The sequence below is a fragment of the Peromyscus eremicus genome, chromosome 5 (assembly GCF_949786415.1).
Source record: "Peromyscus eremicus chromosome 5, PerEre_H2_v1, whole genome shotgun sequence".
Taxonomy (NCBI): Eukaryota; Metazoa; Chordata; class Mammalia; order Rodentia; family Cricetidae; genus Peromyscus; species Peromyscus eremicus.
This window is the reverse complement of record NC_081420.1, coordinates 40,159,359-40,185,076: the sequence shown is the minus strand read 5'-3', so window position 1 is coordinate 40,185,076 and position 25,718 is coordinate 40,159,359. Positions and strand designations below refer to the sequence as shown.

The 25,718-nt window shown below is 43.8% G+C and overlaps 2 non-coding genes across 2 annotated transcripts; both read right to left on the bottom strand.

Annotated features, from left to right (window-relative positions):
* Positions 1-11,878: 11,878 nt before the first annotated feature.
* Positions 11,879-11,952, bottom strand: Trnai-aau (transfer RNA isoleucine (anticodon AAU)). The gene has a single exon. It is a non-coding gene; the product is annotated as a tRNA-Ile (tRNA).
* Positions 11,953-12,750: 798 nt separating this feature from the next.
* Positions 12,751-12,823, bottom strand: Trnaf-gaa (transfer RNA phenylalanine (anticodon GAA)). The gene has a single exon. It is a non-coding gene; the product is annotated as a tRNA-Phe (tRNA).
* Positions 12,824-25,718: the final 12,895 nt, after the last annotated feature.

Below are 25,718 nucleotides of genomic sequence, written 5' to 3'. Positions count from 1 at the left end.
AAAGAAATCTGATAGTGAATACAGAAAAACAGTGCTTTTTATCTGCTTTTTGTTTCTTTGTCTCCCAAATATGGTAAATTATTGGTTGGCTTAAAACCTTAAACTATGAGTCTAAAAAGGAAGGCAGGGCTGCTTGAAGCAGGTAGCAAGCCCTCATATAAGCATTTTGGCAGAGACTAAACCACATGGCAGCCTCCCCGTCCTTCCTTCAAGGTTTCTGAAAAGACTTACTAAGTGAGGAGGGCTTGTAAGAAAGGTGTGGTCAAGGACACTGCTCAACATGTGTAGCTATTTATCGGATTCTTCCCAGGTACCTGCCCTGAGAAGAATTCTCCCAGAGTCCGGGGGAAGATGCTACAAGCAGCTGGGATCTATTCCAAGGGATATGGGATGAATCTATGTACACTGAGCTCTTTTAATCCATTCACTTTATTCTTCTAAGTCAATTCCATTTACACAGCTTCTTTTCTGGTCTCATACTCAGCTCCTGTCCTTTCTTCTGCTGTTCTCTCATTGTTCTATCTTAGTTCTCCCCCAGTCTCTGAAGTTTCCAGTTTACATACACGTACAATCAGCAATGCTCTGGCCAAAGCAAGGTCACAAGGCTTGAATTCTTTCAGGGTCATAGAGAGAGGTGATAAGATCCACACAAAGAGCAGTAAATGTCAGATTTTATTAACAACCCAAAAGGGGACTGACTAATGGAGGTAGGGAATTAAGGATTTAAGGTTAGTGAGGTTATCTTCTCTTATCTGTAGGTAAGATGAGCTCAGGGTGATGCTCATCTCTCTGCTGTCTGTCCTGGGATGTTTGAAAGTATCTCAGGTGACATACTTTTGTCCAGAGAATGGCCCTGGCCAGATGTTCACTAATGAAGAATAAACACAGCTGGGGAATGTTATCCAAAATGCCCCAATTGTATACGGTTAGAAGTTCTCGGGTAAATCAAATGGGAAAGCTACAATAGCACACAAAAAATGCACTGCAGGAGAATACTTCACATCTCTGTGGCTTACAGCTGCTATTTCTGTTTTTCTTCTCTCTGGGTCTTAGAGGCCCCAATCACACCACCACATCTGGGTTCTCGGGGTGCTCCCTGAAGCAAAATGTAATTGACTCCTTCTTTTGCTTTATTTTATAATCCATCCCAACAATCTCTGGATTTGTTGAATGGCTTGTCCCATTTACATTTGATGAAATTATTCATGTGATCTTTATATCATTTCTTGTCTACTGGTCTTTCCTGCTCTTTGTTCCTCAGTGAATTTTATTTGTTCTTTTGTTCCTTCTGCCTTCTTTTGAATTAATGTTTATTTTTCATTTTAACCTAAGTATTTCCTTTGCATCTACTTTTGTAAAGACTTATTTTGCTTTTAATTGTGCGTATAGGATGGGTGGGTGGTATATGCATGACTATGAGCATGAGTATCTGTGGGGGTCAGAAGAGGGCATTGGAGCCCCAAGGCTGGAGTTATAAGAGTTGCAAGCTCCTGGACATTGGTTCCAGGAACTGAAATCAGGTCCTCTGCAAGAACAGTGTGTGGTCTTAACCACTGAGCCATTTCTCCAGGCCCTGGATCTACTTTAAAAATTAAACAAAAAGCAAAGAAGTTCTTAATAGGCTTTTGCTATGGAATAATCCTTCTGTAGACTGTGTGAATGTATGTTGCTATGATTGGTTTAATAAATAAGCTGACTGGCCAATAGCTGAGCAGGATAAAAGTAGGCAGGAAAGCCAAACTGAGAACGATGGGATGAGGAAGGGCGGAGTCAGAGGAAACACCAGCCAGATGGAGAATGAGTCGGACACACAAAATAAGATAGAGGTAAAAGCCACAATCTCAGGGCAGCACATAGATTAATCGAAATGGGTTAAGTTGTAAGAGCTAGTTAGTACCAAGCCTGAGCATTTATAATGCATATTAAGTCTCTGAGTGATTATTTGAGAGCGGCTGCAGGACAGGAAAACTCCACTACAGGTTTTCTGCTCTCCGCATAAGTTCTGCTCTCCCCCGCCCCATAAGTTTCTCTGCCTAAGAAATAAGCCAGATCAGGCCAACTTGAAATAGTATAACAGCAAGTTTATTGAGAACAAAGCACCTTCTGGACAGGTTCACTGGTCTCAGAGAACATAGCCACAGAAGTCACGAACCCAAGCCATGGCAGGAAAGTTTTATAGACTGTAGGCACGGTGTGAAAGTTTTATAGGTTGTAGGTGAAGGATAATGATGTGTCCGCCACAAGCTGCGTTTGTACCCAAGTATAGTCAAAAGCTGAGCGCTTAGGCGGGGACCTAGGTGGCTGGCAGCTTCATGGAAGGAAGCTGCAAAAGTCACCAAGAATGTGGAACTGGGATTTTTGGCGCCTTTCCTTGGTTCGGAGACTCTCTAAGTGGTGGGTTTTGGAGAGGGAGAAGAATGGGACTGCCTCCTCACTTTCAGATTAAAAGATATCATCCCCTCTTTAGATGTCCTTTCTTTATTATCCAGTCCATAAATCCTCCCCCCTTATCCATTCTTTCTGTGTCCTGCTTCACACTATTGGTTCCTCCTGTTCGAGTCATTTGCTAGTGACACATTCCTTCTCTGACAAGTCTGCAACCAGCAAACTTTTCTCTTTCAAGACTCAGATCTAGTATTGCTTGTGCCTGGGACACCAGGGTATTTCCCAGTTTTCTGACTACCATGGGCAAGCGGCTCTGAACAGTCCACACACTAATGAACACATTTGGTGAAGGCATTTCTGCCAGTGACAGTTCATCACACACCCTCCATATCATTTCTTTCTGTCAATGGAAAAAAATTTAAGGAGATTCACAAGATTAAAACAGAAAGTTTTCGGGGTGGTGATGGTGCACACCTTTAATCCCAGCACTTGAGAGGCAGAGGCAGGTGGGTCTCTGTGAGTTCGAGGCCAGCCTGGTCTACAGAGTTCCAAGACAGCCAGGACTGTTATACAGAGAAACCCTGTCTCGAAAAACCAACAACAACAACAACAAAATAAAACAAAACAAAAATCAAGTTTTTCTGCGAAGAAAAGAAAAATTCAAAATTTCCTAATGAAGACATCAAGAAACAATTCTGGAATCAAAGGTAGCAAGAGACCCACCACATGGCTTTTGTGGAGTACTAGTTGTCAATTTTGCCTAATTCCAGGAAGGTTCCTTGTTTGAAACTGGGCAGAAATAGTTGAGGTTTGCTTTTGAGTTTCTATTATTGTTATGGTCCTGGACTTGAACATTCACCCAAACGTTTAAGCTCCGTCAGGGGCCCAGCGGTACTCGGGCACTGAAAGTGGAATCCAGCCAAGAGGCCCCCTCTGTACTTATGCAATCCTGTTTGTGCCGCCGAACCCAGGAGATTCAGCACCCCACACACCCGACAACCTCCACCCGACCCTTGCAATGGCTATGACTCTGGCTTTCCAGGAATCACAGACCTGAATCAAATCTCCCTTCCCACCCTCCCCGTCTGCCCTGCCTGTCCCTTTCACCCTCCCCATCTGTTTTGGTGGTGGTGGTGGAGGTGGTGGTGGTTTGGTTTGGTTTTTAAACAGTCTCACCCCAAGCAGACCTCAAATTCAGTCAATCCTCCTGCCTCAGCCTCCCAAGTGCTGAGATCATAGTTATCACTGCCACTGCTGGCGACTTTACCTTTATTCTGGTGACCATCTCCAATCCTGCTTCCAGTCGGCTAGGAAAACCTCTGGCCCTGAATGCGAGGCTGTGTCCGGCAGAGCCCCTGCAGACCCAGGCGACCCAAGCCATCTTGACCCGCGTGGAAAAGGGCAGACCATTTCTGCAACCAGCTTACAACGTGTGCTCTTCGCAGGACTTCTAAGACACAGGAAGTGAAGAGGACTGGCGCCTTGCGGAGTGCTTATCCCTAAGGCACGGGCCTTAGCAGCTGTTTCCACTTTGCTAACCCACACGCCGGAAAGTGGACTTTACTGTTCTCTCTCAGTATGGAACACAATTCACGTTGCTGCCCTGAGAAACCACAGGAATGGCAGAGACAGGGTCCCAGGATGCAGAGCTTTGTTAGGCATTTTCTGCCGAAATTACCTCCCCCTGCCCACAAAAGATCTGAGAAAACGCTGGTGATCCTGACAAAGTAAATTCTTTCGCACCTATTAAAGACAGCTTAATTTATCTTTTTAGAGGTTGAATCACACCAGACCTTAGATTCAAGATATTCTGGCAAAACGGAGTGTGATGGCACATGCCTCTAGCCGGACTCTTTTCTCCGTCCCGCCCCAGTCCCGCAGTCCCGCAGTCCCGCAGTCCCGCAGTCACTTTTAAAACCATTACTCAGAGGCTTAATATTAATTACAAACTATTGTTCTATGCCAGAGGCTTATTGCTAGCCAGCTCCTACATCCCAAATTAACCCATTTCTATTCATCTGTATTTTGCCATGTGGCCGTGGCATTACCGGTCTGCTGACATCTTGTTCCTTGGGCGGCTGGATGGCGTCCGCCCAATTCTGCCTTTCTTCTCCCTGTATCTCTCTTGGATTTCCCACCTGGCTATAACCTGTCTTGCCATAGGCCAGAGCAGCTTCTTCATTAATCAGTGGTAGCAATACATATTCACAGCATACAGAAAGACCATCCCACAGCACATGCCTTGAATTCTAGCATTGGGAGGGCAAGAGGCAGGTGGATCTCTGTGAGTTTGAAGCCAGCCTGGTCTACAGGACAGCCAGAGCTACATAACAAAGTAGACCTTGTCTCAAAAAGAAAAAAGAAAAAGAAAAAAAGATTCTGGTGAAATAAAAGTATAAAAAGCAGCAAAAACAAGTTGATGGGTGTTTAGTTGTTGTTGTTTTTCCTCTTTTGAGACAAGATAGCAGTAGTCCTAGCTGGCCTAGAACTCTCCATGTAGATCAGGCTAGGCTCAAACTCAGAGATTCTGCCTCTGCCTCCGACAACATACTGGAATTAAAGTCAAGGGCTACCACACCAGGCACCCGAGGGTTTATGTTTTAAAAGCTGTTATACATTCCGCAACCATCACAAATACAACAGTCTTGGATGGCCTGGAATAGCTGGGCTTGTGACCCACCCTTGTAAAATCAGTGCTTGGAGACAGAGGCAGGAGAATCACACAAATTCCAGGCCAGCCTGACCTACGGAAAGAGATTCTGTCTCCTTCTCCCTAGAGTTTGGCATGTACTGGACAGTCTATAGCTGCTCTATTCCATAACACCCTTTCTGTGTACCTGGCCAGCCTGACCACAAATCACAGGACACTGTGTCTTGATGTTTGTTGTTCCTGGAGATGGGCCCCTGAGGTGGCCTCTCTCCTACCACTGGACATCACACTTGCAGTTTTGTATTTTTCTGAAAAACCTCTGTGCTTTGCCTAGTTTTCTCTTGGTGCACTTATATTTCTGGGGAGAATTCCCTAAGTGAAAGTCCTGTGCCCTCACAGGAAACATGTATTTTCCTTTCTTTTTCTATGTTTGTCAGTGTGATAACCTAAATGATCCGTCTCCTGAAAGGTGGGTTGATCAGGACAAAGCAAAATCTGTTGTCAATGCATGATGAATCCAGGATGCTCTGCTCTGTGCTATGCACTCCCGAGACATATTAAGTGCACTTATTGAACATAATTCTAAACCCCAGTGCATTCTCTGAGGCTTGCAGTTTCTTAGCAATTCTCCAGAAGTGCACACCTTTAGTCCCAACAAGAGGGGGGCAGAGACAGGTGGATCTCTGAGTTTGAAGCCAGCCTGATCTACAGAGAAAGTTCCAAAATAGCTAGGACTATACAGAGAAACCTTGTCTTGCAAAACCAAAATGAGAAAAGAAAAGAAAACCTAGCATACTTCACAGGCAGTGAAAAACAAACTCATTTCAAGAGTAGCTGGTGAGTATTTTTTTAATATTGAAGTATTAAGATTTTGTAGTTCAATGAAAGTATAATAACTTCTAACATTATTACAGAACAAAAAAAAAAAGAAAAATGCAGGATAAAGAAGAGAGGCAATGTTCAGATCAAAGAGTTAAATATGGACACAAGCAACACAGACACCTGTCAAATTAAAAGTTCGAGAACTGCTCCTGGGACTCAAGAGCAGAAACTCCTGAACTCCAAAAGCAACTGTCAGAGTAAAAGGAAAAAGTAGGAAAAGGGTTGGAACATCCGTGGTCCCCAAAGTCCAGGATAGAAAAAGGGTTGGAATATCCGTGGTCCCCAAAGTCCAGGGTAGGAAAAGGGTTGGAACATCCATGGTCCCCAAAGTCTAGGGTAAGGGGGAGAAGCAGCAGTGAGAAAGCAGACTGCCTCCTGCCAAGCTAAAAGTAAAGGGAAAGACTCTAATGGGTGGCGTTAAAAATGAAGCCAGCACTCGGGAGGCAGAGCCAGGCAGATCTTTGTGAGTCTACAGCGCGAGATCCAGGAAAGGCACAAAACTACACAGAGAAACCCTGTCAAAAAAAAAAAAAAAAAAAAAAATGAAGCCTGGAAAGTCTCCAAAGAAAGCAGGGGGAACTGGACATGGTGGTGCATGCCTTTGATCCTGACACTCAGGAGTTAGAGGCAGGCAGATCGCTGTTAAACTCCAGGACAGCCAAGGCTACATAGTGAGACCCTGTCTCAATAAAATCCAAGAGGTGTAGCATTAAGATTGGGATTAGACAATGCAGAAATGTTTCAGCTGCTTCACAACCACAGCTCTTATAAGGGGATTTCTTATTTTTCCTGAAATAGAATTCTTCTCCATAGACGAGAAGGATGCTGGTAAAATAAAAAGTGGCTATCTCTTAAAAGCAAAAGGGAAGCATAAGAAAAAAATTAAAGAGCAACATAAAGTGAGAGGAAAGTTTAGACTATCGGGAGTATTGTCCATGTAAGTACCCTGTCATAGGCAACCTGACAACATTCCAAGTTTGCGAGACTTGAGGAGCAGGGTCTCATACAGACAAGACTGACCTCAAACTTGCTGAGTATTAAAGTCTGGCCTTTAACTCCTGATTATTCTTCTGCCCCAACCCCCCCCCATGCTAGAACTGCAGACACATGCCACCTGCCTGTTAAGAGATTCTGTTTCCACTGCCACTAACCTCCCTCCTCACCCTCCCACCCCCAAAATAAAAGACACTATCATGCCTCCCAGGAGTTCTTGATTGGAATGGAGAGATAGGTATATACACTATAGGGAGGAAAGGAGGGAGGGAGGGAAGTAGATGTATAGATAGGTAGGTAGACAGGCAGGCAGGCAGACAGACAGACAGATAATAGACACAAGTGCAGTATGACAGGCCCATAGGGTCAAGGAAATTGGCTCAGACCAGTTGCCAAGGCATGCACATAATGTACTTCCTTATGAACCAACTTGGAGTCTGCCTGAGGGCCTAGCAACAGGTGCTGTCAGAGGTTCTGATCATCCCTAGCTGATGAGGGGCGGCCATGCAATGTCACCAGATTGGGACACAGCCTGGGTGCCCGGAAGAGGGTATATAAGGCCTTCCCCGTTACCGAATAAATGAGTCTGCTGTTTGCCTTCACCTGACTCCCTCTCAGTGTCTGTGTCATTGATACCACGCCTTCTCACCCCTTTCCCGGAGGGAACCATTAGGATCCAGCAACACACGAGGAAAGTGAAGACAATAACTTGGTATGAGAACCTAAGGCGTGGAAGAGGTGGGAAGGGAAGGAGAGCCTCACAGGACTGCCTTTGTGTGGGTGGACTGCATCTCAAACAGTTTCCATGGGGCTGAGATCATGAAATACTTTTTTTTTTCTATCAAAGGTAGTTACTTCAGCAGAGGCTCATATTCCCTGAGCCTTCCCCATCTCCTTTGTGGGGTTTAGCAATCAATCAGATTGTGAAGTCAAGCTCCCACTCACGGTGTGAGATGAAGTCACTAACTACATTACAAATGAAAGACAGAATTCTGCTGAATTGGCCAAGTACTCTTGTTAGCCTAGTTTGGATTCTGGCATACCCTTTTTGCAAAAAGAAATTGCTTTGCCAAGCTACTTTCACTTTGTTCGTGTGTTTCTTTGTGTGACATTGAGATTCTCCGTTAGTTTCTAACAGGGGTGAGGAGGGCGCCCATGGGAAGACTTGGAGATGAGGATGGCGCTGCTGTGTTCACTTGACTGACAATCACTGTCGTTTCACATCCTCACTTGGGAAGAAGGCTCAACAACCAGCTGAAATTGGGCCCATCCTGGTGCACAAGTCCAGTAACTGTAGGCACTCTAAGAAGGTTTCCACAGCACAGTAGATTATACTCAGCATGTATTCTAAAACTCCAGACAAACGAAGCACAGGATTCTGTTGTAAATGGAGCCATGGCTATTTTGTAATCACTTACACCTTCAGAGTGTCTGACACCAGACAGGAAAAACAAACAAACCAGATTACACATTTAGAGATTCCTTGCTGCCTTGGCTTGAGGAACACCAAGGAGTTCTGCTGTGTAGAAGGTGTGTGGAGTCAGGTGGTTGCTGTAGAAGAAAGTGTTCTCTGAAGAGTGCCCGTCAAGTGGAACTCAGTCTCATCTCTAGCCCACGCTGCAGAGCAAATGGTCTATGCTAATTTTAAAATGAATAAGTCTTCCTACTTTAGTTTGGTGATGACTGGGTGGTTAAGACATTGGACTTTGAGTCAACGGGGCTCCCCATGCAGGTTCAGGTTCAAATTCTGCTTACAGCTACATTTTCCTGTTTGATATCTGCAAAATATTCAGTGGTCTGGTGGTAGGATCAGCACCCTACCCTGACAAATCCTTTACAACCTGAAATCATGCAGGGACCACCCAGGAGCTGAATTCTATTTTATATGGAAGTGCCTTTAGTTATTTCTTTGAGTTATAATACTACTTTACAATAAATGTATCCATGGTGATTAATGACACTTTTTATGTGTTTGGACACATGGAAAGACTCTGATCAATATCTTCTGAAATATATGGAAAGACACTTCCCCTTTTCAATAATTACATTCCTGACAATAGAACTGCCCAGTGGTGACTGGTGCCTGATCAGCATCCATTCAGCTCTAAAGCAGGAAATTCAGTATAGACACACGACTCGGTTGAACCAAAGAAACAGCTCAAAACTAGTCACAGAAAAGAGATACAAACACAGGTCTGAAGAAATTAATCTTCTCCTTAAAGCGTAACTAATACCTCAGAGATAAAAAGTGGTCTTTATAAAAATAGGAAGGGCACTCTGCCAGGGTGGAAGAGGTCTAAAAAGAGAGAAATACAAAATATGGCGTATGTTCTTTCATATGCAGAATCTATATGTAAATTCCACGTATGTGTGCAAGTTAATGCACCAAAGCAGAAGGTCTTTCTGGGGAGGAAGGACATCATTGAGGGAGAAAGAGTGACAATGGGCAAGGTACAATGATACGTGTTTTAAAAAGTCATTATTGAATAAGCTAACAAAATTAATTTTAAAAATTAAAATTGGCCATTGCTTCCAATAAACAACTTTGAGTGGAAATTTGTAGGCAAATAAATCATGATCTCCTAACTGCATGCTGTGTTCCCACCCCTCAACCCTGATATGGCTCTGAGTTGTGTTACTGCCTAGATATAATCTGTCGTTTTTTCTAGTTGCTGCAGCCCAGCAAAGTCCTTGAACGGCCCTGGAAGGCACTTGGGGTGCGGGTCAGTTGCGCGATGAACAGTGTTTCTGACTATGAAGCCGGAGGTTCCGACCGGACTTCAAGCTGCTTCGGTTAGTTTGTTTGTTTCTCTTCTGAATGTGTTCGTTCTAATTCATATAGAAGCAATTCGTAGTATCCAAGCGCCTAAGCATTCGGGATCTGTGAAGTTATTTTCTGTGTCTGTACGCTACTTCCGAAGCAGTTAAGCACCCTTATTCTGAGACCCTTTCTTTCTGCTTTCTACCTCTTCCTAATTCGAGGAGTCAGAAGAAATGCTTTACAACCAGAGGGGCATGTAAACAGAAAGAGGACAAAGACCAGGAGGAGGAGGTCCAAGGGGTGTGCGTGTGCGCGTGTGTGTGCGTGTGCGCGTGTGCGTGTGCGTGTGTGTGTGTGTCGCGGGGTTGGGGAGGAGGGGGCAAGAGAGTAACAAAAAGTGTAGGATCTGAAAAGAATTTGGAGGGAGGAAGAGAATCAGCAAGGGAGGGAGCCCGGGAGGGCAAGTGGGAGAATTATATCAAAGTATTCGAAGTGTAATGATATATGCATGAAAATGCCACAAGGAAACTTACCGCTTTGCATACTAACTTAAAAATAATACAAATTACATTAAATAAACACCCTGAAGGAGAGGCCGGGTTGCAGGCCAGCAATGCCAACGTTTGGGAGGCGGAGGCAGAAGGATCGCTAATTTCAAGGCTCGATCTCAACAAACAAATAAGCTATATAAAGAACTCTTTCCTATCTGGCTTCATCAATACTTTTTCCTGCCGGAAAGAGCTCTCACTTAGGGAGTCGGTCACTCCTTCCCCGCACAGCTCATTCTCTAGAAACGGCCACTGCAGAAAGGAAGGGCCATCTCCCTAAGGAGTGTTGATACAAGCCCGGCTGTGGGGACGCGAGGCACTGGCGGTGTGGCCGCAGTGGAGCCGTGGAGACTGTGTTTGGCCACCGACCTGGTCGACCTCGCGGGTCCCCATCCTTGGCCCTCAGCTCCGCGATCTTATGCAGAGATGGGCACAGGTTAAAACACAAGAACTACTACCCAGGGAGGGAGAGAGGAGGGAGTGAGGAGAGAGCTCGAAAAGGAAGCCTCAGAGTGCGCACCTAAATTGAGAAGTTTTTTTTTTCTGCTTCAGGCACAGTGGAGAAGGATGCTGAGGTTGCTGTGAAGTGGGGGGAATTTTCTGAAGTTATACCAAGAGCATCTTAGTTTGGGCATGGATTTGCTGTCTTCCCTCCTACAGAGGGTTTGGGGATTACTAATGTACCAGAGGTTAGGCGAAGGAAGCTAAGCGCTGCCTCCCGCGGACAGCTCCGTGTTCCGGTCACTGATCCCGTGCGGGCTCAGGAACGATGCATTTAATGCGCCCTGCACTAAGATCCAACACAGAAGCGGCCATTCGCACCCCACGAGGCAGCCGAGAGCACACGTTAACTCTTGGAGAGTCTGCTTAGATGAGGCTGTGCAAGCGACACTTAACACCAGAGAAAGAGCCGGGCGCAGGGGAGTCCCGGTGATTCTGCACCTCGGCTGAGTCTTTGTGAAGCAGACGCATCGCTGAGTCTGAAGTCCAGAGGACCCCACAGGATCCTGCAGACCCCATCAGCCCAGCCGGCCTCCAGCTAGCTCCGGCCACGTCTACAGCTACCGAGATCTTCCTGGAAGCCTCACCTAGGCGGATTTTATCTACCCCGTGTTTATTTACCCCAGAAAAATAAAAAAGGTAAGCCCGGCTGAGAGGCTGAAGCAGAAGGATCAGGAGTTCAAAGATAGACTTTGCTTTGGATACCCAGCCAGTTCAAGACCAATCCTAGCTACGTGAGACCCTGTCCTAAAAATTAAAAAAATAAGTAAATAAATAAATTTTAAAAATTAAACATAAACAACTGTTGCTTGGTGCTATTATTGCCTCTCTCGCGCCAACTCACTCACTATCCTGAGTCTGCTCCCCTCTCTATACTGAAAAAAAGAGAATCTGTACCTTCTCCTGATTCCCTCTAAAATTAAGACCAGGAGTTCACAACATAACTCAACCAAGATAGATCCTCCTCCCTCTGCCTCCCAAAAGCGCGGAGGCACGCCTGCAGTCACACAAGGCTTTTCTTTTCTTTAGAGCCCAGAGATCAGCCTAACTCCGCCACCCCAGCGCGGAATGGAATAGAGTGGAGGGCGTGCGCCACCACTCACGGGTCTTCTTATCTTTTAAGTAGCAGAACAGAGGTGAAGAGAGATGAACAAAAACTAGCCCGTACGGGGATCGAACCCGCGACCTTGGCGTTATTAGCACCACGCTCTAACCAACTGAGCTAACCGGCCAAGCGGTCGTCTGTGCCTAAATGGAATGACATGAGGAGGTTGTGCATTTGTGCAATTAAAACTAAGTTCTCACCTTTTCCAAAAATTCACATATTTAAACAAGGGAATCTGAAATACTTCAGCACAAAATTCAAACCAAAAGTTTTAACAGTTGATGAGCTTTTCCTGAAAAAGCGCTCACGACCCGATGTCTCTTTCACTTTTCGGAGCCTGCCAGTCACTGGACTGCAGATTGAAAACTTCTCAATGGTTTGTTAATCATTACCTGTTTCTTTCAAGTTGGTTCAAAGCAAATACACAGAGACCGGTGGGGTTGAGGAATGGATTCGCTATAAAGAGTCGCACACATTAGCGTCTAGGCTTGGAATTGGGGCTCCCACAGAGCACTCGGAACCGGGTGTGGCTTTCCATCTTGGTACAACGAGGCCCAGGGAAACACGGTGGTGCTAGAGACCGAACTCAGAACCTAGTATATGGGGCCACTACCTCTGAGCCACACTCCCTTCCTGAGCCATGTACATGCACTTAATAGCATCTACTTTCACACAAATAGGCATTGGTGTTTTTTTTGTTGGTTGGTTGGTTTGTTTTCTTATTTTCCTTCAGAGAATTACTGGAAACTGAGGAAGAACTTAGGTTCGCGGACACGAGAGGGTTTTCAAAAACCTTTTTCCATGATAGCAGTAAAATCACACAATCCGCTATCATATAATGGGGTCAGTCGTTCAGCTTTAGCAAAGTAACAGAGTCAAGCACAATGGGTGTTTGAAAGCACAGACTGTGTAAAAGCTAAGCGTTTGCCGAAACCCGGGATCGAACCAGGGACCTTTAGATCTTCAGTCTAACGCTCTCCCAACTGAGCTATTTCGGCTTGCTACAGGCAGGTTAACTGGCCATGTCAGGAAGTTAGAGGGCCCCCGGGAGGAAGACCAGGAATGAAAAATCAATTAAAAAGACCAAGAAAGAAAAGAATCCAAAGCTGGAGCCAGGAGGACTGCAAGGTCTGAAGACCTAAGCCTGCGAGTTTATTAACGGCACAGGTTTTTTGTTTGTTTTTTTGTTTTTTTAATCCATCCCTCAAACGGAGAAGCAGAAAACGAGTCAGTAAAGGGCACTAGACAGCAGAATTACAGGTGTGATGGTCTGGACACCAAGCCCAAACTCAAGGATAGAAGAAATGCCAGATGGTAAAGTCTCAAGAGCTTATTAGCTGAGGGCCGGGGGGCACTTCTACTAGGGAAAGAATTGCGTGTCCCGTCTGCAGAAAACGTCAGTCTTTTATACAAATGTTGCTGGGCAAGTAAGAGCAAGCAAGCAGATTACAGGGGCCAATGAAAAGCAGCTAGCTTGCGCTAAACCACAATTTTTTTTTAAAGTTTAAAATAACAAACATGGTTCCAGGTGTGATCGGTTTAAACAACTTTTCTGAACAGATGTTCTCTCCTTCCAGTTCTGCGCCTTCCTCACAGCACATTGAACCTGTACGATTTAACTCTTGGGCTAGTGTTCCTTTTGAGATGGTTTTCTCCTAGATCACATCACAGGGAGCTCAAGATACTTCAGTTTCCCATTTAGCAAGGTACATTCTGGAATGGCAAACAAAACATTTTACATCTCAGTATCTGGAACATTTGACCGCATACATGCGGGGGTAATGACAAATGGCAGCCCCACCGGAAACCCTGCCAATCCTTACCCAGCTTCGCCTGGCTTGATTCTGGCTAGGTGAGAGGCAAAATGCCCACACCCATCACCTCCAGGCAGTCTCCAGTCTAGCTTCCCAGCATTTCTGGATCAAACTTTTGTTTCTTCCTGTCTCTGTGTCTCTCCAGTCTTACCAGTTCTCTCTCCCTGTCCCTCTGTCTGTCTCTCTTCTTTCTTAGAAGCAAAATTGTCCTACTTGCCTGTAGTTCCTTTTATGGACCTTCCATTACAAAAATTGTGTTTGCTGAAAATATAATCTTCTGCTCACCTAAAGAATAATTGTGGAAAGGAGCTCTAAAAGGGGGGCTAGCAGGAAACAGGTAACGAGTGAAGAGAGAGATATGTGAAAAACGGGGGAGAGGGTGTAAGTTGGGAAGGGGTGGGAGGTCAGTTCAGAAGATGGAAAAGGAGGGATAAATAATACTAAAACCATGGGGATCAAATTATTTTATGTTTACCTAAAATTACCTACAATGTGTGTGTACATGTGCGTGTGCGTGTGCGTGTGCGTGTGTGTGTGTGTGTGTGTGTGTGTGTGTGTGTGTGTTTAAACAAAGTTGCAATGCATGGGGTGAAAATGATTCTCCCAAGAGCCATAAATTATCTAACAAAAACTCCAGCACCAGCTATGCGAAATCTCCTTCTGAGTTGTTGGTCGGGGAAATCCGAGAGACTCCCCGAACAATATAGGCCCTTGCTGTTGTCCTTGGTTGCCCTTCAGAGGCTGAAGATAAGTCCCTGTTGCTGAAGACAGATTCTATCTGATCTGACCCAAAAGCCTCCTTCTTTAGAACTTAGCTTCCAGGCTGGCAAGGGAGGAAAGCAATCAATAGTCCTTCCCAGCTGTGGTGCCTGTATTTTGGCAGTAACCAACAGCCTGACTTCACACCCGCTCAACTACTGGAAAATTTTGTCTAGTACTGTAAACACGGCTGGTGAGGTCATTGATCTTAGACGACAACCTGCTACCGCCACTTTCCTAAACGCTATAATTCCTAAGTACATTCTAAATACTTAAACCCACAGGTAAGTGTAACTCTCACCACTCCCTCATCAAAGAAGCTTCTTTTTGCAGCAGACAGAAACCATTACAGCAAGCCACAACTGGTCAAAACGCAAAAACAAGTGGCTGTGGAGTGCCCAACCACAATAAACGCGTTTATAGCACACAACCCCTACACTGAAGGCACAGGAACATTGTGGAGAGGGAGCAGAGAGATGGTAAGAGGAATCCAGATTGTGATGGAAACTACATCCACGGATTCTCGGCAATACGCCTGGCTGCCTAAACAAGACCTGAACAATGACACCACCAGTTGATGTGCCTACATGGATGAGAGAAATCTCACTGGGTTCTACCCCTGGATAAAGGACTACAAGCATTTAAAGACTGATGAGAGAAGTAGAATTAGTCTTCCCCGGGGATGAGGCTCCTAATTATCCAATATAAAGTTGTCAGCCCTGAAAACATAAAACATCTGAGCAACAACACTAAATGGATTCCGTAGACTGTATTTATATGATTATTCGTATGTGTGTGCATATGTGTGTGTGTGCATGTGTGTGTGTGTAAAACAATAATAATTAAAGAGAAAGAGGTCATGAATTCAAAAGGGAACTGGGACATAGGAAAGATTAAAAGGAAGAGGGGGAGGGGAAAGTGATGTAATTATATTTTAATTAAAAATAAAATAAATTTTAACACCAGGTGGTGGTGGCACACGCCTTTAATTCCAGCACTCAGGAGACAGAGGCAGGTGAATTTCAGAGTTTGGGGCCAGTCTGGTCTACAGAGCAAGTTCCCCAGAAACCCTGTCTCGAAAAACCAAATATAAATAAATAAATAAATAATAGTGTCAACAAAATTAAGGTTGTTTAAAAAGAGATAGAAAAAATACTTGAAAAGTTAGAAAATGGAATAACCTACCCACTTTCAAAAGTATAATAGAAGGAGGGGAAAAGGCAGTGGAAAGACACATATCTATATATAGTTCCCAAGGAAGAGAACCATGGTTCATGATTCAAAGCTTCCTGCTGCTCTGAGACTCTTCCCAGATTTTATGACATCATCTAAAATCATCTAATTGACCACCCAAAGATCTCTTTTTCATTTAAATTTCCTGTTATACTGAGAATAAATTACAGAGTAAATCAGGTAGTAGTGATCCGTGCCCTTCATCCCAGCACTTGGGAGGCAGATGCAGGCAGATCTCTGAGTTCCAGGCCAGCCTGATCTATGGAGTGAGTTCCAGCCAGAGCTACACAGAGAAACCCTGCATATATACATATAATCTTGAATGTGTATATACCACGTAATGAATTTTACAAGTTTATATCCTTGCATGACTATCAGTGAGCTCAGACTCTCTCTCGTTTCATACCCTTCCAAAGGCAGCCACAGTCCTGAACCTTTTCATCATCTGTAGTAGGTGTTTTAATCACTTCGTATATATTGAGCCAAATGGAATCAGCATTCTTTGTGTCTGGCTATTTTTAACCAATATTGTCGCTGAGATTTGTGTTATCTGTCTATTTTTGCTGTTTGTGTTTGTGTTGTTGTTCATTTTGTGGGTGTTGGTTTGTTTCAGACAGGCACTCAAGTTGCCTGGGGCTAGCCTTGAATACCTGTATGTGGAGGAGAAGGACCCTGAACTCCCAATCCTCCTGCTTTCCTAATGCTATGATTATAGGCTTGTCTATGTTTATGACTGTGAAAACAAACTGTCCAAGCTAGTTCAGGCCTGTGATGAAAATGAAAAACAACAACAAAAATAGTCCTTTCTCATCAACTTCACTTTACAGATCTGCTGTGTAGCAAGTTTTGTTATCAGCCGCCAGCTCACAAATAATGACATGGAGACTTATTAATTATGAAAGTTTGGCCTTAGCTTAGGCTTTTCCCACTAGCTCTTATAATTTAAACTAACCCATTTATATTAATTGAAAGTGGCTATTGAGATTCAGGATGTTGGCCCACCAGGAGGCAACCTCCTGTTGAATAATTCTCAGTTAGGCAAGGCCCCTGAGACCACAGACCCTGGAATGTCCTTTGTTTCTGTTGCTATATTTCTCTGATATCTGACACGATTGAATTAGGTGTGGGGAAATTCCCCACTGCCTGTAAGGTAATATGTCAGGGACAAGGATAGAATCTCTAGTTAGTGGAAAAATACAGACCCCCCCCCCATAAGACAGGGAACTAGATCATCTTACAGTCAGGTTGCCTAGCAACAGGACATTGAGGCAGAGCCCTTGACCCTTTCACCCTGTAAACATCCTATGCAAACATCCTTAGCTTGCCCCACCTTATGCAGATGACAGCTTCTTGCTCCCCCCCACCCTGCAGGAACTATATAAACCCTCTTGGAGAAAAATAAAGTTGCACCTTGATCAGAATCCAGACTTGGTGTATTTCCTTGTATCTCCTGTCCCTATCATTCCGTCCTTAGGGTGGTCGAGAACCCATTGAAGCCCTGCAGGCGGGGCAGTAATATGTTTATCTCATGGAAACATCCCATTCTACTGGGCATTTTTACCTGCAAATTATTATGAAGATGACTTCCTCCCTAAGCTATACCATCTAATTGATAATAATAATGCTGGCTTACACAGAGCTTTGATGAATAAAAGTAAATATAAGGATATGCTTCACAGCTAAAAACCTATGAATTCCACCTAAGGAGCTTCTTTAGAGCATAGCTCAAGTTAATTATTAAGAAAAACAATGAGCCAGGCTGGCTCAAATTCTTTTCATCTTAATGTTAAGAAATGCAGTCACAGATTTCGGTGTGCATTATTAGCTGAAACAAAGCCTTGTAATAACTTCAGGGTAGATCAAATGTTTTGAAAATAGCTTTAAGATGAAAAAAAAAAAAAACAGAAAACAATCCAATGTCCACAAGGACACATACCTGAGGTAAAAAATACAAAGCAGCCCAACTGTTAAGGTTAGTTGATGATCAAAGGTGATGATTAACTCCTTATAACTCATTCCTGCCCTCAATCTCTTGGTATAAGAAACTACTGATAACACTCTAAAGACCTAAAGTACAGCTGACTGACTATCTTTTATCTTTTATGTACAAAAATTTAGGTTTGTGATTCCTTTAAGATTCCTTATAAGATTAACTTTCAAGATAAACAGTAAAATGATTGATTCTTTCTTTATAACAGCAGTATGAAGCTTGCCAGCAAAAGAATTGGTTGTGAAAAAATACTTTCTGTCTGTTCAAGTTCTGTTAATCTGTAATAAGTTACTTAGACATAAATGTATATGGGAAATTGGGATGACTTTGTTTTTAATCATGTAAGGGATATGAAAAACATTTTTACCTGTACTCTGTATGAACTTAGCAGAATCACTGTATGGGGTAGATATTAGAATGAACAGCCAGCCACTTAAGAATGGAAAATACACAAGGAGTCTGGATCCCATACAGTGTCTTGTTAACTTTAAATTTTTTAAATGTAATGTACCAAAATAATAGCTGCTGAGCGACATTGAATTATGAAAACTGCTAAATAAAACCAACCTATATATTTTTAAAATGTCTTAACTTCAAAATGGGAGTTGGACAATGTGTTGTGTTGGGGGAGAGGTTATGCTTTTGTTTCCACAGGAAAAGAAAGACTGTGGATTCCTTCCAGATTAATAGAAATCAGATTTGACCCATAGGGAGACCTTCTGAGTATCTTGGCTACAGACATGGGAGGGAAAGCCAAAGAAGACTACAAAGACAGGTAACATGTAAGCTGATCACTTGACATGGGAACAGCTCTGAGATGAGATGAGACATGATAAATCTTGTTGACTACAGAGTCTTCATGACTTATTATTACATGGCACTCTTTCATATGGCAAGGATAGAGATTTATATTACAATTTGATTATACAGTCCAAATGGACTTATAAAGTAGACAGATGCCTCTTACCTGCTCAAATATAAAACAAAAAAAATCATCTTTAACTGACTATGCACACCGCACACTCCGTACTTGTGTTTATGCAGATGTGTATGTTGTCTTTGAAAGTTTATGTGTTTTCAGAGCAAGGGGACCAGACACCAATGAAAATGGGTGGCCTGGGTGATCCAGGCTCTCAGAGTGCCTTTGCTGCAGTTTTCTCAGAGTTCTGAATACAGAACAGCTTTAAGGCTGCTGCTGAGATGGTCCAGCATCACAGACTATTCCAGCCAGATAAGCTTTGCACATTCCCATTGTACAGAGTCTGGACAACAAATAAGACAGCTAACTCTCCCAGGACTTGACCATTTTCCCAATTTTCCCAGGGTCTCTTAAAGATACTAGTACCCCTAGACACCCACATTCCCAAGAGATGGAGTGGATGGCTTTTGGCCATTCAGTGAGTTGTACATGTTTGCCATCATTTGTGGGGGGAGGGGGGCTGACTACAAGTTGTTATTGGTCATGGTTAGACAAGCTAAACAAAAGAGTTAGATTCAAGGATCTCTTTCTGAAGGAAAAAAGGGGAATATAGTATAGAAATAATGAGACAAAAGGGTGGATTGTTGAGTCTACTTTTAAATAACCAATAGTCTCAAATATTTTATATTGGTGTGGATTTTTGTATATTGATACAAATTTAAAGTTATTTTTCCTAGAACATACTGCATATATGTTTCCACTCTTGTTTAAGGTATTGTATCTACGCAGCTCATTAAAAAATGTAATATAAATTTCTAGTCCTTGAAAGTTATTATTACAAACTATTTGGGATAATAAAGAAATGCAGGTTAGTAGTTAGTCGCTTATAACAATCAAACTTGTAGTCATGTTAGATATGTTTTCAAGGTCAAACAGAGATATACTTTAGATAGGTAGATGGTCTTCAAACACTTCAAAGACTTACAGAATATGGCATTTAAAATGTTTTGTTAACATAGGGCTTTTCATGACAATGAGTCATGTCTGCTCGTGGCATCACCAATTTACTTCAGAGAAGATGATGAGCATCAAAGAAACTCCAGTTTGCTTTCAATGTGGCATAATTAGCCACTGGGTGCCCGGTCCCGCGGGCCAGGTTATTTGATGAGACCCGAGGAGGCACCTCCTGAAAGATCAATGGGGGCGAGAGAGAAAGGAGACCAGGCGCGTAAAGGAAGACAGAGTCAGTCTGAGTTGCGTCGAGGTCTCCGTTTATTGACTGGGTTTTGAGGCTTATAAACAGGGCTTCAGGCAGGGAGGGGGAACAGGGGAAGCACGGAGAGAAGGATGGAAAATTCCTAAGGGAGGGTGAGGTCGCTTTGGTCCCAGGCCCCTGCAGCTGGCTGATTAGCAGGTACTCCAGGAAGTTGTACAGCCCGCGGTTAGGCCAGGAACTTCCTGCCTTTGTAAGGTTTGATAAAGTAAGGACACCACTGTCCGGAATCGGTCCCCAACAGTTCCCCCTCTTTTCTCAAAAGTGGACTAAATCCATGTGACCGGGGTGGTCCGAGAGAGTCCCTGTCTTAGGCTACACAGGGGGCTTCCCACGCTCGGCAGCATGCCATGTTGAGCCGGTCTCGGGCGACCTCTGTATGCTGTTGTCTCCGGCGTGGGCCCTGTACTATTCCCGTCATTGAGTACCCTCTAGCAGGACCGTGGGGACGTTAGGGCCTTAGGACACTGAATCTGAGTCCTTGATGGGGGCTCCTGGCCGGCCTCCTCAGAATCTACTCTGTGATAATGAATCGAGACGTGTTGTGGTAAGGCCGAATCAATCTGATTTTTGATAAACCGAGTCAACCACTGAAAGGCCCAGGGACCAAAGGTCAAACCACCCGTGCTGATTTTCAAACTCCCTTTTTCTTTGAGCCAGCCTTTCCCTTAATTTTTCCATCGATTCCCTGACAATACCAGTGTTGTCGACATAAAAGCAGCATTCTTCCTTCAAGGCTGCACATAATCCCCCCTCCTTTAAAAAATAGTAAATCCAGACCTCTTATGAGCGAGGTTAAAGATTTCTCCAGAGCAGAAATGGATCTTTCTATGGCCTCTAGGTCAGTAGTCATAGCCATTTGTAACTGCATAAGGTGGTTGCTCTGCACGAGAGCAGTAGTTCCTGTACCAATTCCTGCAGTGATGCCCCAATACCTAACAAGAGGGCAATAGTCATAGACACAGGTTCTCGAGTGTATCTGCCTCTCTGCTCAAAGAATTCCATATCGGAGACTAATTGGACCAGAGCATAAGAGTTTTCCCATTATCAATGGCAAAGCGAGCTTCCCCTTATTTAGTTTTTGCCATCTGCAAGTGTGTCATGGGTTCCGAGGTGGATATTGGAATTCTAGCATCCTCAGTTTAGTGGTACCCAGACATGAATCATCATTTAGTTAAGATATCAGTGATATAAGAGCCAACAGTAATTAGCAGAAGCACAAGGCCAAAAGCCTTGTGATGGCTGACAGAGTTCCTTATTTTCAAGGAACTTGGAACTTTATCTCAGGTTCCCTATGACAAGAAATTCCCTTTTGATCTAACATTCTGGGGTGTGGGGGGGAAACAGGGGCGATGTTTTCTCTCTTCTGTAATTACTTCCTGCTGACATTGGGACGTTGTTATCAAGGCCCTGGAAAGCCAGAATGTTAGTCAAAGACAAAAGGGAACGTTTTATTGACCAGCTGAAGAGATGGTATACATATCGGCTGAATTGGTCCATATCAGCTTTCAGCAAGTTCAGGGCTCATAGTCATTTGCAGTAGGTTGTCACCAGCAAATGATGCTTGGATGTATCTGTCAGCCAAGTGGAAACCTGTTGAGACAGATATAAACTAGGCACAGGAGTTAAAACTTACGAACTTATTTGGAACTTTTAGACCCATAGTCTTAGTAATTGTAGTATTATCAATTTGCCCTGAAATCCATAGTGTCTTTTCTATCTAGAGAACCAAGTATAGATTGGACTGAAATTTCCTTGGCCCAATGAAAAGCATCTGTAAGTCTATATTTAGAACCTGTTTATCTTTTTTAAAGATACTTATTAGCTTTAATTAATTAATCCATTGATCAATCAATTACTAAGCTGAGAAAGCTATAGCTAGCCCAGTCATCAATGTCATCAAAGATCTGAGAAGGATAAACTTTACCTGAGTGCAGACTTTTAAGTCTATTTAAAAAACAACATATACTATCCATTACCCAGACTGTCATCATCCCAGGCTCCTATAGTCTTCATAGTGTTGGCAGGACAGGTGTCAGGACAGCATTGTCCACAATTCAGGTGGCATCTTCTTGTCATTGTTCCATTTCTTCTTTGGAGACCTTGGGAGTCATTGCTAGGAGCTGGGGAGCTCGGAGTCTCTGTTTGCTATAGTAAGCTTTTTATCAAATAATGTAAATGCCATATTTATCAGATCCTTGACAGGTTTGAGGACTATTATCTATTAAATGTATCTGAGCCAAACAAATCTAGGCCTAATCTTGAAAATATCTCTAAGTTTGGTAACAATAACCAGGCCAATTTGTTCTCCTATAGATGTATTAGTCAAATATACCTCTTAGTTTTTTTTTTTTTAAATAGAACAGTTTATGCTTTAAACTAGTATCTGAATAGCCAGATGACTAGTATTAACTTGCATTTCTTAACACAAAGGACATGCAAACTCAGACATTCAAAACCAAACATACATGTGGCCACATTTTTCATTCATACCTGTAGAGTAGACAGACATTTTTACAACTATGACCCTTTGGAGTCTCAATGTAACAGCAGAATAGCAAGACAAAGAAATCTGAAACATGTTTCATTTATATATATATATATATCTCAAGTCATTTTTTATAAAAACATTATATTTTATCTTAACCAACAATAATTTGAAACCAAGTCTCTTAAATGATGGCAAGTATTTGTATCCCACTGAACTCAAATGACCAAAACCCATGTAAATTTTTATTTTTCCTGTGGAAACAAAAGCATAATTTTCCCAGTATCTTGAACTGGTAATTTAACATTTCTTTTTAAGCAATATCAGGACAGAGAAGGGTTAACAAGAGAAGCTGCTGGCCGGCAGAAGAGACCTTGAAGTTATCACAGTAAAGGAAGGGAGGGTCAGATTCTCTCTTTAGTGTTCACACAGTTTTTGTCAATTGCAGGCAGTCCCCATTGCCCTGTCCAGAGCTCCCGTCTTTGCCTGCCTGTACCGAGAGCACGCACCCCCACCCTCCTGAGAGCAGCCAGCTGGCTGCAGTCCTGATAGCAAGAGAGCTACGGAGGGAGGGAGGTGGCCTTTGCTATGCCTCTCTCTCCTCCTCTTCCTCTAGGAAAATAAGGGAGGTTAGTAGACAGAAACAAATAACATTTACACAGACAATCCAAGAACTGGAACATCAGCACTGAGACGACGGCCTCATTCACAGCCAGCAAGCCCCTCTTGCAGTATGCAAGCCCTGCCTGGCAGGAGCTACCTGTTTATCTCACTTCAATCGGGGAGTGGGGGTGGGGAACTCAGTTCCCTCTATTGTGGCTCACACATCCTTCCAGTGGGCTAGGCAAAGGTCTAGTAGAGAAGAAGGGAACTGTCCCATAGCGTCCGTCACAGTCAAGTCAACAATGAGAGCAATTAATACATTACACACAAGACCAAGGGCACACGAAAAAACTTTGCCCCAACAAGACAACCAACAAAGCTTCAAGAACAATGACAGCCTGACGTGCTCTAGGGGGGGGTAACCCTCCAGGCTCAATCACATCAAAAACAATCCAGACTCGAGGATCTCTGTCCTTGATCAAACAGACATCAGGGGCTTCCACATCCCTGTCAGTCAGACATGCACCTTTTTTTGTTTTTTTTTGTTTTGTTTTTTTTTTTTTTGTTCATACACTTTATTATTCTGTGACAGTTCTCTCTCTACACAGCTTCTATTCTGCTCTCATGTCTAGCTCCTTTCTTGCCTGATTTCTCTATATTTATCTACCTCTAGGTTCTATCTTAATTCCTTCAAATAGTTCTGACCCTTCTAGGTTCTCATCTATCTAGTTCTTTCCCCTATCAGCTCCTCTCCCATCTCCTTCTCTCTCATCTGGCTCTTCCTCATCTTGTTCTTCCCCATCTGGCTCTTCCTCATCTTCCATCTCGTTCCTCTAGTCCTCTCTTTTAGCCCTTCGATCTAGTTCTTCCCCATCTCAGTTTGTTCCTCTCAAGTTCTTACCCATCTAGTTCTTTTATTCTCTTTTTTCTTTTCTTTTCTGTGCCCTGGAAGTCCCAGTATATAAAAGGGAGGGTCTGAGCTAAACTGTGTAAAGCTATTACTTAACATCCACCTCTCCTAGGCGGTGTCTCCTTGTGGAATTTACCTTAAGTCAGGAGACTCACCTGTGGGTGGTTATTACTGTTAGTCCTCGGAAGTTGGGTGACCACCTGGGTGGTGTCTCCTCTAGTCCTTGAAAATGGCTAGGGGAGATATCTGATTCCAGAGAAAGCCTTTCCTGGGGCTGTTCTCCAAATGCCTGGAATGTGTATGTCTAGAGAGTGATCAGTGCACATTGTTAGCCCTTCTTAGGGAAAAATCAATTGGGAAAACTATGAAGGCACACATGATTTTTATAACAGAATACAGCTGATATATAACAAGCCAAGTAACACCAAAAACTCCTTAGGATTTGGCTTCCTCTGGAGGAATTCTCTGATTCCTCCAGGTAGTGACTTTGCCATAACCAGCTGAGTTCTTATGATATATTCCTACGGCCTGCAGCAGTTCCCCTTTTTTCGTTTAGTTAAAAAAAATTTTTTTCTTGGAAGAGAAGGAGAGAGTAAAGTAACAATGATCACAACAAAACATACAAAAAAACCCACAAAATGGCTCTGACAAATTCCCGGGACAAAATACAAAGTGGCACTTCCTCCCATCGTGGGGGAAGATACCCAAAGATGCTCCTAAACCAAATCGTCACCTCTGAGGTGGCTTTAGGGCTCTGGGACGTCTCCCTTCGCCGCCAGGTTCACTGTCCGGACACGTCTGCCCCAGTGAGAGCCTGCAAAGTACAAATCGATCGACCGGTACAAAACAAAAGTAACATGACAGAGACACAGACAGGACAGAGAGTGCTCTTACTGGTAGATGTCAATAAACCTCTGGACCCTTGGGTGTCAGGCAGGGGGAGTTTGAGAGAAAATCCTCTGCAAGGGCTAGTAAATGTGAAACACTCCCATCTCCCTCTGCTTCCTTTAGAACATCTCTAATCACACCATAAAAACTAAAAAAGGCATCGGGGACATTTTCCCTATCTCTGATTAATTTGTTAATATCTTTTCCAACCTTGTTCCAAGTCAGAGGGTGAATTCCTGGTCCATAATCACTAACCAGGGACATTTCTCCTCCACATATTGGAAGAATTTTATCAAATCCTTTTTCTTAACTCTTATTCCTCTCTCCCTAAGATTACCTTTTCATCTCCTTTAGAAAAACAGCCTCTTTAGATAAATTTTTGCCCATGATCGATGGGACGACATACTTACCTCAAGACTCTCCCGCGTTGCACGAGTGATGCAGTCCGGGCGTCTCTACCCTGATCCTCTCCGGGGCCCCTTCCGTTGTCCGTCGTCCGGCAGGTCACCGTGCCTCGAGCCCCACGTTCGGGCGCCACTTGCCCGGTCCCGCGGGCCAGGTTATTTGATGAGACCCGAGGAGGCACCTCCTGAAAGATCAATGGGGGCGAGAGAGAAAGGAGACCAGGCGCGTAAAGGAAGACAGAGTCAGTCTGAGTTGCGTCGAGGTCTCCGTTTATTGACTGGGTTTTGAGGCTTATAAACAGGGCTTCAGGCAGGGAGGGGGAACAGGGGAAGCACGGAGAGAAGGATGGAAAATTCCTAAGGGAGGGTGAGGTCGCTTTGGTCCCAGGCCCCTGCAGCTGGCTGATTAGCAGGTACTCCAGGAAGTTGTACAGCCCGCGGTTAGGCCAGGAACTTCCTGCCTTTGTAAGGTTTGATAAAGTAAGGACACCACTGTCCGGAATCGGTCCCCAACAACTGGGCAAGAAATTGCCCTTGCCTCAGCTGCTGATGTTGTCCAAATTGGACAAGCAGGCGCAAAAGAAAGTGATTGCCTGTAAACAGATGTTTCCT